Below are 11,392 nucleotides of genomic sequence, written 5' to 3'. Positions count from 1 at the left end.
TCTGCGCTAGTTCAACTCTACTTCTCCAGCTCTGCTGAGTGAGGGAGCGTCTGCCAAGCGCAGGGAGAAGGAGAAGTGCACACAGCCCAGGCACTGTTATCAGCTGCTGGGGAGGACCTGGCTTTAATCATTTACTTACAGTCCCTGGCTGTCAGTAATCTGACCTTGCACGCTGCCTGCTTCTGCGTCCTCCGTCCTTCAACACATAGACGGACCATGCCTAGCAACACTATTTTAAGCACAGGTAAAAGTAGGCAGTACAGGGAACAAAACTGTGGAATACACAGTGAAAAGTTGAAATAGGGCAACCAAGGAGATATTAATCTTCACAATCCCCAAAAAAATATATATGACAGTTATACTTTAAAAGAAGAAAAACTGCTACAAGAGGACATAGTTTTAAATTAGAGGGGCAAAGGTTTAATAGTAATATCAGGAAGTATTACTTTACTGAGAGAGTAGTGGATGCATGGAATAGCCTTCCTGCAGAAGTGGTAGCTGCAAATACAGTGAAGGAGTTTAAGCATGCATGGGATAGGCATAAGGCCATCCTTCATATAAGATAGGGCCAGGGGCTATCCATAGTATTCAGTATATTGGGCAGACTAGATGGGCCAAATGGTTCTTATCTGCCGACACATTCTATGTTTCTATGTTTCTAAGGGAAGGAATGCTCATCTGGTCATAATTACTGAACTGCTAGGAGAGTGGAGAATATTATAGGAAGGCAAAATGTCTACTTCATTGTATCAAGACTGCAAACAATAGCAGGGACATTGTAAAGGAGTTTTCCAGGACCAGTAGGCTCTGCAAACCCACCTTAATTGCTCACATTTTACCTGTAGAGAAATGTTTCTAATATACAGTACTTATTACCTTCTCGAAGTTGCAAAGATTGGCTGCTTGGGAACCACCCAGCCATGTGATGCTCCTCTTCTCAAAATCCAGTTTTTGGTCTGGGCTATGGACAGGCCACCACTTCTGCAGCCCAGGACTGGGGAGGTGCAATAAATGTATTGTTGACGGTGTTAACAAACAGCCTGATTAAAAATAAACCGTGATGTCACATTTGTTATGGTTTTTAAGATTAACAAAATCTGATGGCCTCTTTAAAGGGACTACTATGGTGGTGTCATACATGAGCATGTGTTATTTCCTACAAATGCAGCACAGCCACGATGTTCCTGCCAGTGTCACTGACCACTTTTCCCAGTTGTAGTTGGCAGGAAGACATCCATCGGGAAATCTGTTACTTGATGCAAATTAGAAACTGATCTCCTGCGTGGCTTCTCTTGCCCACTCTCATCAGTTCTAAGACAGCATGACAAAGCTTTAGTTCACACATATGAAAGGAAGGAGCAATAGTGGAAGCCATGCTCTGCCCTGTTTTTGTTGTGGATGGGAGGAAGCCCATTGAGATGGATGTGGAGGAAGGAACATGGAGATGTCAATAGGACCACTGCTGTGGTGCTGCTGCCATGCAAAACATTGACTCAGTGGGCTATGAAAGACAAGTATTGTCCCTAGCCATTACAGCTACTCCATGTCCATGGTGGCAGGCACCTTTTCACAGAGCGAAAAATCCTACAAGCGGCCCACATTCCCCACCACTTGAGAGTACAAGGCAGGGACGGATGTCTTTTATTTTAATTTCTCAATTGGACAAAATAGAGCTTGCAGATGGCAGTGGTTTAGTATATGCAGTTTAGGAGAGAAAAGACAGTTTTTAATTGTTTTTGGTGAAGACGTGGAACTGAAAGACAATTTTCGTAAATTTTGTTTGATCAAAACAGAATTACTAATCTTAAAGATGGCATACATTTAGACAGGCTTACTAGTCTTGCACTAATCACTGTGTCTCAGCCTGGATGATATGTGGTGCAGGGATAGAAAGTTTTCTCTGGCTGTATACCAACTATTGGGTGGCTTACCTTATGACAGATCTTATGCCAGAAGTGTGGCGCAATTTTGTGTAGAAGCTAGAAACCTTAGTCAAATAGTGCCAATTAGTGCTACTTTTTAGACAGATTGGCTCGCTGCAGGCACATGAGTAAATCTGGGCCAATGTATTTTGGGTCAGAGTAACAACTCATGATAAATAGATTTTTTGGTGACATATGACTGTGCTGCAGTGGGGAGCTATTAACTTGAATGGGTCCGCAATCTGCAACATATATTTTGTGGTGCAGAGGCACAGATCGCAAGCCCATGGAAACACTCGGAAGCCCTTCCATGAGCTTCCAGGTCCATGCCTCCGCAACGCAAAAGATAGGACATGTCCTATCTTTTGCCATATGTTGCAGATGGTTGACCCATTCAAGGCAATAGGTCTGTAGGTCTGCAGCAGAGAGTTCACACAGCCCGTGCCCGAGTTTTGTGGGCCCTCTGTTTGTGGTCTACAACATGGGCACGGAGGCCATAAAGTTGTCTGAATGGGGCCTAAGACACACTGCACACTATCTGGCCCTATCCATTCCCCACTGATAAAACCTGACTTTCTACAGTAGTAATTCAATATACCTAACTAAATATAAATTCTTCACAATCACTACACTATCCCTGCAAGTCCCTAAGATGGCTGGCTTGTGTCTGTAATTGGCATCTGTTAGAGACATGGCAGACATGTTCTATGACATCAGTGGCTGAGCTCACAATGCTTCAGAGCTAGCACAGAGCGTGATTGATCAGTGTAGGAAGGCACAAGGGTCCGTTTTTGAATGTGTGGCCTCGGTGAGGTAAGAGCCGGTGATTTTAAGTGTTAGCGGCAGTTAGTGCTGACTGACACTATTTGTTATTTAGTATTGCTCTAGAGCCGATTTGGGCCGGCTCTTACTGGGAGAAGCCAAAGTGCAGGATGGGTGGCTTCTCCCCACGTTCCAGGCCGGGTTTTGATTTGGGATATAAAAAAAAACATTATCCTCCATTATCCTCCACTTCACAGTGAGCCTGTGGAGACGCTGTGTTTTTGGGATCTGCATGAGGTGTGCCGTGCTAAAGGGCTGAGAGCCGCATTGCTGGAAAACAGGCCCTCTAAAGCCTGCTGTGGATGGCTGATGAAAAACTTCTAACCAGGTGAACGTTTGTGTTCTGTGGACTTTCCATGGTGTGAACAAACACCAACACTGCAAACTGTTATTTTGTTTTGCCTTCTGTGTGAATAAACACTGAACTATTTAAGTTAAAGACTTTGTGATTGCCTCTATACTGCGTCCGGTAACCTGCCTACCAAAGCGAATCCCCGCACAAGCCAATATTCTATCACTTGATTGGCTGCCCCGCTGGCTGCAAAGCCTTGTGGGGTAGCCCAGGGCCCCTCCCAGGGTCATCTGATCCTCATCCTTCATCCTCCCTGCCTACTTTACCTCCCTTTGTGAGATTTGTCCGAATCGCCAAAACTTCATATTTTTGTGAAATTCATGACAAACCTGATTAGTATTGGTTTACTCGTCTCTAATCCCTACATTGTCCGATGAGCTACTGAATTATCAAAGGCTCTATTGGGCTTCTGTCAAGGACTTTTTGATGGCAAGAATAGCAGTAATTTCAGCAGACAGAGGCTCCAAACTAAGCTCCTATATCTATAACTTTAGGCTTTGTTCACATTTACATTGGGGCACTTCCATCATGAGGTAATATTTTTGCTGTCAAATGACATAGCATTTTACAGATTATAAATCAAAGTGGCACTGTCAGACATCATTGTAATCTGTCGCACGTTATAAATGGAGCCACAATGCTGATCTGAACAATGCCTCATTTGTCTGCATTTAAGTTTTATGAGCCTTTGTCCCTTTTAATGTCACAAAGGCAATTTCTTTTCTTGTGTGTGGTCATACACTTTGAAGTTAGTTTCACATGTTATTCTTTCTTTGTACATGACAATCACAGTGCTATTGTAAGTCTGGGGGTTAGTTACAGGATGTAGATCCTAGTAGCTATCATAATCTGTTTGATTTTTGGGAGTAAGTCAATATCCTACACCAAGTCACCGTAAGGGGTAATATTCCACGTGTCTGATTTTCTGTTTTGTTACTAGGAACTACCTAGTTACTATGAGGTTAGATGTGGCTAACAATAATGTGTCTTACATATTTATATTTTTATTGTAATTGCTTTTCCGGGTCTAACAATTTGAAGAATTAATCTGTGTTCTAACTTAGTCAGATCTTGCTACTTTAACGCTTAAAGGCAATGTGTCACAGAATTTTTTTTCTGCCAGTTAAAACCAAATAGTAACCCATATCCTTTTTTCTAATGTTTTTATTTTCTAATTGCAGATGTTTTTATTCTATTTCCTGAACATAATTATGGGGACGGCCATCGTGCCTGAGCTGTTCTTAACAGCATTTAGAAAATTGCTTTACGGCAGCCCCATGGTCCATAGACACACAATGGTTAGGAGAGGACGTCATTGACTTTTATCGGAGAGTTTTCTAGGCGTGCTCTGCGACCTGTGCAGAGATCATTATACAAGGATAGAATAGATAAGCTCTGACAATCACCTATTGTGAATGATGGATCCTGTATTATCTATACACATAGGTGATATGTCATTCTGATCATGCTTGTAACAATAATCAAAAAACTGCAGAAAAGTGATCGATAGAGCCCAAGAAGTGGCTCCTCATATGACCCTTAGTGATCAGTGTGAAAACTGTAGGATTTTATGGCTTTTGTTTAAATATAGATATATTAGCATCGCCAAAAATTCTTTAAAAAATAGTTTAACATAAAAATGTGATTTAAACAATGTCATTTTCTGATGATACATTCCCTTTACGTAAATTCACATGATTAAATTGCAAACTTACTGACATAGCAGAGATATCCTTTCTACGTCCTCTTATTCTACTTAGAGGCCGTATTTAGAGATTGTCTGGAACTACTGAACTGATTGTTGATCTGTGCCTCACTAATCTGTGACAGCGCTAGAGAATGCGTTAGCAAGTGAGCAACAGGGGGCCCATTTACCCCACACATGCTCTGACTTTAACACAATCTTCGGGTTTGCATCAAGCGGAGGGTGGGAGTGGTAGTCTCTCTGGCAATGATAGTTGTGAACACAGAACACAGTGACAGTCCTCACACTGGTACCCTCTGAGACACAGTTACAAGCAAATCACAGTGCAATTCTTCATCAATAGCAATATGTGGTTAGCAGCAATGATGGGGATTGTGGTCCTCCTCTGTCTTTCCTTCTAAAGTCTCTCTGCAGAAACTTAGGCTGTCAATGAGGTTCTTGTTAACTTTTTGTAATTCCTTGACTGAGTGGTACAGAATAAACATATGGATGGCCAAACTGTCTCAAAGTGGTAAAAGTTGCATTGCCGATATTCCCCCTCACAGCAGCAATGTATTTATGCACAATTTTGCAGATTCTGGATCTTGTAATCTTCCTTTATTTCTCTATCTCTCTGGAGCATGTTGGATACCTATAACTGTCTCAGAGATTATGGCTCTCTTGGACTCAGGCCTAGTGCTGAGGAGGATGCCGAAATATGTACTCTCAGTAGCCCAACTAGACATAGACCATCTCTACTGACTAGGGGCAGACCCAGGTATATCTCCTAGCAACCTAAAGGGGGAGCCAACCCTGACCTATCATACAATACTGTTGAGTACATAAATTCAATAAATTTCAACATTTCACTTAATAATTCAACATTAGAACAAACCACCTTTTTTCAGTGACTCTCTTCTTGGGTACTGCAGGTTGACAACCCAATATTATAATAAAATGATCTTTTAGACAGGTGGTTTTGTCAGATAAGATGGCCAGTAACTATATAATATAATTGAACAGATCCTGTTATTAAATAGTTTTTTACATGATGGTTACTTTATGGTTATATGTTGTTATGGCATTGATGGCACAGCTAATGAGCATCAAAAGTGAAAAGCAATCCCAGCACCCTGTTCTGAGTCCAATTTGTGAACTAATGCTCCGGCACCTGGTGGATATCACTGCTGATTTTATCAGCCCTGTACAGCTGATGGAAGGCAAAATGAAAAGCAGGAAAAGAAGACTGTAGTGTGCCTGACTCATGTGTGGATGCATCGGGCCATGTGATATATCACCTTAGCCTTCATCAGCTCTGGATAGTCTGTACTGTATCCAGGTAAAGTGCAGTCTGTACTGCATCCAATTTGCAGTCTATTGTGCTGGGTAATGGGGGATATCACTGCAGTGAAACGCGAGGATAGAAAATAGAACAGACAGGAGGGGATGAGGTAGAATGGTAGTCTAGATGCCAATCAGAAGTGTGAGGGAGGTCCGTGGGATGTAAAAACTGCTTTTTGGGAGGTGTGGATATTCCAATATAGCTGGAGTCACATGATGTAATGCAGCAAGTTGGCAGAAGATTTTCTAATGAGTGAGGGAATGAACCAAAAGGGAGCGGCTGTTGATTAGAGCCAAACCCCCTTAGTCACAGAGGGGAGAGAAAACCGCTTCCTCCTGTGTCGAGAATAAGAGAACTACAGGACTTCTGGTCTCAGGGAAATGGCATAAGAAAAAAGGTAAGAAGTTAAATTTTACATAAAGGTAAATGACTAAAATGTATATCTGGGTAAGGTGTTCATAGTGGAAAAATATTTTTTGCACAGGAATGTCCCTTTAATATTAACCAAAAGACTTGACAGAATAATAAAGGTGCAGGTTAAGGGAAACTTGGGAAATAGTCACCACAATACAATACATTTCAAGTTTAATAGGGTGTTTTGTTGAGGAGCCACAAAACACTCAACTTCAAAAAGAAGAAATTTGATAAAGGGGTTGTCTCACTTACCAATGTATTGGGATTGTCCATATTGCCTTCTTTGCTGGCTTGATACATTTTTTTAATCGTATTATACACTGCTCCGTTCCAGGGGTTATGACCACCCTGCAAACCAGCTGTGGTGCTCGTGCTTGCGCACTATAGGAAAAAGCTTTGGCCTCTGGTGGCACACAGGTAAACATGTGCAGCAGCTCTCATCCTGCCAACCTTGTATTTGCGTTGTTGTATTTGCGTTGTAGCGGTGGTCATAACCACTGGAAACGAGCAGTGTATGGTGGAACGGATATATGAATCAAGCCAGCAAAGGAGGAAATATAGACAGTGACAATACATTAGTAAGTGCCTTATATCACCTTTGTCTGCATGATAAATGCCCAGGGCCGTCTTTAATATTGATTGGACCCTGGGCAAAAATTTACTTGGGCCCCCTGGATCCCGCCTTCCCACACCTTAGCAGGCAATCACGCCCTTCACCACAACACACACACAAAAAATCCACACATCTGGTAGAGTACAGTGATATAAATACTTCCAGTTCTGAAGACTCCAGCGGCTCAGGATCAGTGCTCTGGGCAGCTGGGCTCAGGCTGGAAGTGGGCACCGCTTTGCAGGAAGGAGACCAGGGCTCGGCTCACCCTGGTGTTACAGTGCACCCCAGCACCCCACAGTATGCAGTATAGCACCCTATAGTATACAGCACCACACAGTATGCAGTATAGCACCCCACACTATACAGTACCTCACAGTATATAGTAGAGCAGTATAGCAGCCCACAGTATACAGCACCCCACAGTATACAACACCTCACAGTATACAGTAGATCAGTATAGCACCGCACCGTATACAGCACCCCAAACTATACACGATACAGCCCCCCACACTATACAGTACAGCAATATAGCACTCCACACTATACAGCACCCACAGTATACAGTATACAGCCTCCAACAGTATACAGGCCCCCACACAGTACACAGGCCCCCCCACAGTATACAGGCCCCCACAGTATACAGGCTGCCACAGTATACAGCCCCCCACAGTATACAGGCCCCCACACAGTATACAGCACCCCACTATACAGTAGTTTACAGTATATTAGCATTAGCATAATAGCCCCTGTCACCTTTTCCTGATGTAATCTTCACAAAAAAAGCTCCACAGTTAAGGCAAACTTCTCCTGCAACACTCAAGGACCTGTGATGACCTCATAGCCATGTGACCAGTAATATTTCTAGTTTACTGGTCACATGGTGATGATGTCATTAGGGTCCTAGATCACAGCTCTCACAGACACAGTACGCTGGCTGGAGTGCCGGCAGGCATGGCATGGCAGTTCCCCCTGTGTAGCTGACAGCCTGACACCTGGGGCAGTGGCTAGCAGGGCTCAAGAGGCAGCTGCCTTGGGCCCCCCAGGAGCAACTGGGCCCGGGGCAGGTGCCTCTTTTGCCCCTTGGTAAAGACGGCCCTGTAAATGTCATTTGCTGAAGTAAGACAGATACTAAATGGGATATTCTTATAATCATCCTAAAATTTCATTGTGAGACATAGCTTATGAGAATAAAAGGGCTAGGAACAGGAACAAAACAAGATGAATAAATACAAATGTAAAATGGGCAGAAATAACAAACAGAAAGTATTTCAGGTACTAAAGCAGAAAGGCAGTGAAAAAGTTCTAGAAAAACTATAAGCAAAATTATAGAATATACTACTCATAAAAATTAGGGATATTTGGCTTGTGGGTGTAATTTTAGGATGAACCTAAAATGCACTCTTAAGAAAGTCCAGCAGTAAAGGTACCAACTTATACAGAATAAGGGTAAGGGTAAAGAAATCAAAATGTCCAGCAATGATACCCTGTTCAAGATTTGGATAACTAAATTTAATGAGAATAATAGACTAATCTCTACAGTCATTCGGGTGGGCCACGACACAGTTATATGCACTATGTAAGTGGTGGGGGAGATGTCCCTACCACTGCTACCCTAATCTGGTCCTCTGCCCAGGGACGTCCCCTATTGGTGGGGACTCCCTGTCCTCGAGCCTAGCCTCACCTCCTGTCTAACCCTGATAAGGTGACAGGTGGAGAGAAGCTAATGTAAGGGTGGCCCCCCAACGGATGACTAGCACAGAAAAGAGGAGGAGAAGAGGTGTCCACTGTATACAACCCTCGTGACGGATCGCCAGGAGGTACAGGGTTTGACTAGTAAATAAAATACGCAGACAAACACACGCACATGGACAAACTAATACGGTAATAAAAGGATAAAGATATGATATACCACAACCCCGACGCGTTTCACCCACAAAGTGGGATCATCAGGGGGTAATACGAGGTAGGTATAATACAGACACGGAGCCCATAAACCTAAGTACAACAGGCCCCGTCCGATAATGATGCGTAATTTAAAAATTGCGTTAGATAATTACGTAAAGACCTCAGACCCAAGCTTAATATAAAGGAGAATAGATGAATGTGTGCCATATGGCGGAGTACATACGGTCACTTGGCAGTGAAAATGACGATGGGGTATGTCGGACGCATGCAAAAACTCTGCAAAGGATAAAAACAGAGAGGAGAACATAAATTTATATATATGTGAAAACTCGTCATGGGGATACACATCCGATATTTAGTAAATACCTGAAGTCACAGAAGGCACCAAGTCACAAAAAGATTAATTGTACGAGTGCTCATCAGGGGGCATCAATGGTAATGGCCCCAAACCTAAATAGGTATACCTGTAAGAAACAGGATGATCACCATGCTAATAATGTGGATGACCCCCTCAGATATAGGAAGTGGAAATAACATCAACTCAAATACCTGGAAGTAACTGCCAAAGCAGAGCAGCCCCGCAGGGATTAGCTCCTATAATAAAGAGCGGTCGACAATATAGTGCCTGGAAAGTAATAAAACCTATATTGTAAACCTGTGGACTGACAGCCTATATGATATGGGAATAGCGAAGTGTGTACTTACATAGCGCCACCATCGGTGTGGAAATGGGTCTGAGGCAATTGTTGCATGTCCCCCACCCCTTTTAATAGCCCCACCTCCAATTAGTAATGGGCAGCAGGACCCAGGTGGAGGGACAGCCACGAAGCTGCTAGCCCATACCTGCCGTTGTGCGTGCGTTCCACACTGGAACGCACGCCGAGATGCACCCCTCCAGACTTCCGCCGGGCGGAAAACCGGCATGTGAGACGCAGCTATCCAAGTGCTGCGTGACTAGCGTTAGGCGTGCGTTCCACCGTGGAACGCACGGCGGAACGGACACTTCCGGGCTGCTGCAAAACAGGATGTCAGGTGTATGGAGCGCATAGCAAAAGCGCACAGTGGCCCCATATATTGTATCAGTAATGTAGAAAACCAGGCAGTCTGGTTGGGTAGATGTGATCTAGATGGAGGTGTCGTCTGAGAGGGAGTGTCTTAAGAGTGATAGAGCTGACATTAACCCCATGTGGGGTAAGAAGCAGCAAATAATAGATAACAGCAGGCATAATGATGGTATAGGTTGGGGCTGGGGGAGGGAGATAGAAGAGGTGGGGGAGGAAAAATGTGCAAAGAATGTATATATAGAGTAATGGAAGAGATTCACTGCCAAGTGACCGTATGTACTCCGCCATCTGGCACACATTCATCTATTCTCCTTTATATTAAGCTTGGGTCTGAGGTCTTTACGTAATTATCTAACGCAATTTTTAAATTACGCATCATTATCGGACGGGGCCTGTTGTACTTAGGTTTTGGGCTCCGTGTCTGTATTATACCTACCTCGTATTACCCCCTGATGATCCCACTTTGTGGGTGAAACGTGTCGGGGTTGTGGTATATCATATCTTTATCCTTTTATTACCGTATTAGTTTGTCCATGTGCGTGTGTTTGTCTGCGTATTTTATTTACTAGGTGAACCCTGTACCTCTTGGCGATCCGTCACGAGGGTTGTATACAGTGGACACCTCTTTTCCTCCTCTTTTTTGTGCTAGTCATCCGTTGGGGGGCCACCCTTACATTAGCTTCTCTCCACCTGTCACCTTATCAGGGTTAGACAGGAGGTGAGGCTAGGCTCGAGGACAGGGAGTCCCCACCACTAGGGGACGTCCCTGGGCAGAGGACCAGATTAGGGTAGCAGTGGTAGGGACATCTCCCCCACCACTTACATAGTGCATATAACTGTGTCGTGGCCCACCCGAATGACTATGTAGAGATTAGTCTATTATTCTCATTAAATTTAGTTATCCAAATCTTGAACAGGGTATCATTGCTGGACGTTTTAAAATGCACTCTTACCTTTACAGGTGAACTTAATGTGACCTTCTCTAAACTTTTGAATGCTCATGTCCAACTGTTCAGTGTTTCAGTATTTTTTGCTGTTCTCTAACAAGAAGCTTAACAGAAAAATTCACAACAGGTGTATGATCACCGAATCGCCCAATATATTTCCTGGTTCAATTAGAACTGGTATTTAAACACTCCTCCTCATCATGCTGTTCACATTTTGACATCATGAGACCAAGACAACAACTAAAAATTGATCAACAATACCGCGTCAATGCGAGGCTTCAAGCAGGATGTTCTCATACGGAACAGGATGATGAATGCCACACAACT

General features: G+C 43.5%; 1 long non-coding RNA gene across 2 annotated transcripts; it reads right to left on the bottom strand.

Annotated features, from left to right (window-relative positions):
- Window positions 1-587: 587 nt before the first annotated feature.
- Window positions 588-9,903, bottom strand: LOC122931699. 2 transcript variants are annotated; one of them, XR_006388240.1, is made up of 5 exons: window positions 9,760-9,903; window positions 9,604-9,679; window positions 9,421-9,518; window positions 9,278-9,330; window positions 588-1,040 (listed from the first exon to the last, which is right to left on the bottom strand). It is a non-coding gene; the product is annotated as an uncharacterized LOC122931699 (long non-coding RNA). The 2 variants fall into 2 exon arrangements; XR_006388239.1 differs by lacking the exon at window positions 588-1,040 and having other exon boundaries at window positions 8,793-9,330.
- Window positions 9,904-11,392: the final 1,489 nt, after the last annotated feature.

Source organism: Bufo gargarizans, chromosome 1 (genome assembly GCF_014858855.1).
Source record: "Bufo gargarizans isolate SCDJY-AF-19 chromosome 1, ASM1485885v1, whole genome shotgun sequence".
Taxonomy (NCBI): Eukaryota; Metazoa; Chordata; class Amphibia; order Anura; family Bufonidae; genus Bufo; species Bufo gargarizans.
This window is presented reverse-complemented; position numbering and strand designations above follow the sequence as displayed.